Below are 2274 nucleotides of genomic sequence, written 5' to 3' on the forward strand. Positions count from 1 at the left end.
GGTGGATTAGGTTCTGATATAATAAGCCTACCTACCTTTGCTATCTGTTATTTCTGATTTAAAAATTTCTACCATCTTCATTGTGCTTTATCTCTGTAGGTTTTTGTAAAAAAAAGTAATACATCTTCTCGTAATATATTAATATACTTCTTTCATTGGGATTGCTTAAATTGTTTCATAGCATTATCGTCGTCATCATCATCATCATCATCATCATCATCATCATAATCATCGCCATCATCATCGTCATCATCATCGTCATCATCATCATCATCATCATCATCTTTATCATCATCTTTATCATCATCATCATCATTGCTCATCACCATCATCATCATCATCATCATCATCATTATCATCTTTATCATCATCATCATCATCATCATCATCATCATCACCATCACCATCATCATCATCATCATCACCATCACCACCACCACCACCACCACCACCATCATCGTCATCATCATCACCACCACCACCGCCACCACCCTGCTCTCACTACTACTGCAACTACCATTACTACCACTGCCACCGCTGCCACCAACACCATCTCCTTCTCTACAATCACCACTATCACCACTACCACCACCTGGTGGAATCGAACTCGGAATCTTGGGGTTAGTAGCGCTCACTCTTAACCACTACGCCATATGCCCGTTGTCAAACTGGCAATTTGGGTTTTGTCCCTGTCATTGTTTTGTCATTATGTCTAAAGTACAAGGTGAACAGGCTAAGTTTGCATTAAAGGAAAAGAAAACAATATCCCATCCTAAAATCCTAAAAAAAAACAAAAAAAATCAACTAGATTATGGCTGGAAAATAACTGTTCATTCAAAGATGCTGCTCTCAGTTTACACCACAGCCTCAGGCACGGCTCTGGAACCTGGCACATGCATTCATCACTGTATCCCTAGGAAGACCTTTGAACATCTTCCCAATCTTGGCCACCAATTCAACCTTGGTGTTGCAAATAGAGCGGTTGGCGTCTTTTTTCAACTATGTCCGACACAAAGTAATCCATGGAATTACAATCAGAAGAATTAGGAAACCAAAAATTGGGGTTGGTGTAGTCATAGAGATTCTCTTCTGACTTTTTCTGGAAGTATGGCAAGGAGCCGAATCCTGCTGCCACACATTTAGCCTTCCTACAGAATCCCTCTCCAGTGAAGCTTTGACCTTAGTCTCCAGTAACTTCTCGTAGCTGGCTGAATTGGTCCTAAGGTCCTGTTCAAAGAAAAGAAATGCTATGACTTCACATTTAAAGGACACTCCATGATGTCCATGTTTGAGAGAACTTGGTTTGCATGATGTCCACGTCACATCTTAAAGCCTATACCTAGGTGCAGGAGTGGCTCTGTGGTAAGTAGCTTGCTTACCAACCACATGGCTCTGGTTTCAGTCCCACTGCATAGCACCTTGGGCAAGTATCTTCTTCTATAGCTTCGAGCTGACCAATGTGGATTTGGTAGATGAAAGCTGAAAGATGCCTGTTGTAAATATATATGTGTGTGTGTGTGTGTGTGTGTGTGTGCATGTGCGTGCGTGTGTGTGTGTGTGTGTGTGTGTATGTTTGTGAATCTATGTTTGTTCCCCTACCATCGCTTGGAGTCCAATGTTGGTATGTTTACATCCCCGTAACTTAGCAGCTTCGCAAAAGAGGCCAATAAAATAAGTACTAGGCTTACAAAGAATAAGTCCTGGGGTTGATTTGTTTGACAAAAGGCGGTACTCCAGCATGGCCACAATCAAATGACTAAAACAAGTAAAAAAATAATAGAATACAGTGTCCATGGATCATGGAGCAGCAGCCATGATGTTGGCATTTTGATAGCTAGTACAAATTGTTATGATACAAGTAACTCTTTCCGAGTATTCATATAGTTTCCAGTACTCCATGTCAGCTAACTTTTCCTCAACGAAACAGTAATCTTTGTCCTCTCCAATGTTGTTGGACTATTCACCAAAAAATCAAGCCATTCCTGAAAAAAAAAGACACAGAAAAACTCATCAAATTTAGCCTAGCCTCTTCCTCCCTCTACCCCCACCCCAGTAGTTAATACTTGAAAGAGCCAAGAGGTACATGCTAGTACACTGTAAGATAAAGGCATGCTATTACACCCAGAATATTTGTTTCTCTTTATTTCTTTCTTTCCTTCTATCCTTCTTTCTTTCTTTCTCTTTTATCTTTTCTCTATTTCAGTCATTGTACATTGCTACCCCCCACCCCGCCGCCCCTGAAGGGTTTTAGTCGAACAAATTATCCCCCCCCCC

At 40.9% G+C, this 2274-nt stretch overlaps 1 long non-coding RNA gene across 1 annotated transcript in view; it reads right to left on the reverse strand.

The window, feature by feature from the left end:
- Positions 1–823: 823 nt before the first annotated feature.
- The window catches only part of LOC128249627 (uncharacterized), a 19712-nt gene continuing 18261 nt past the window's right edge, over positions 824–2274 (reverse strand). Inside the window, exon 3 of the long non-coding RNA XR_008265743.1 lies at positions 824–1982. This is a non-coding gene — a long non-coding RNA (uncharacterized LOC128249627). The remainder of the gene's footprint in view (positions 1983–2274) is intronic.

The sequence above is a fragment of the Octopus bimaculoides genome, chromosome 16 (genome assembly GCF_001194135.2).
Source record: "Octopus bimaculoides isolate UCB-OBI-ISO-001 chromosome 16, ASM119413v2, whole genome shotgun sequence".
NCBI classification, from domain to species: domain Eukaryota; kingdom Metazoa; phylum Mollusca; class Cephalopoda; order Octopoda; family Octopodidae; genus Octopus; species Octopus bimaculoides.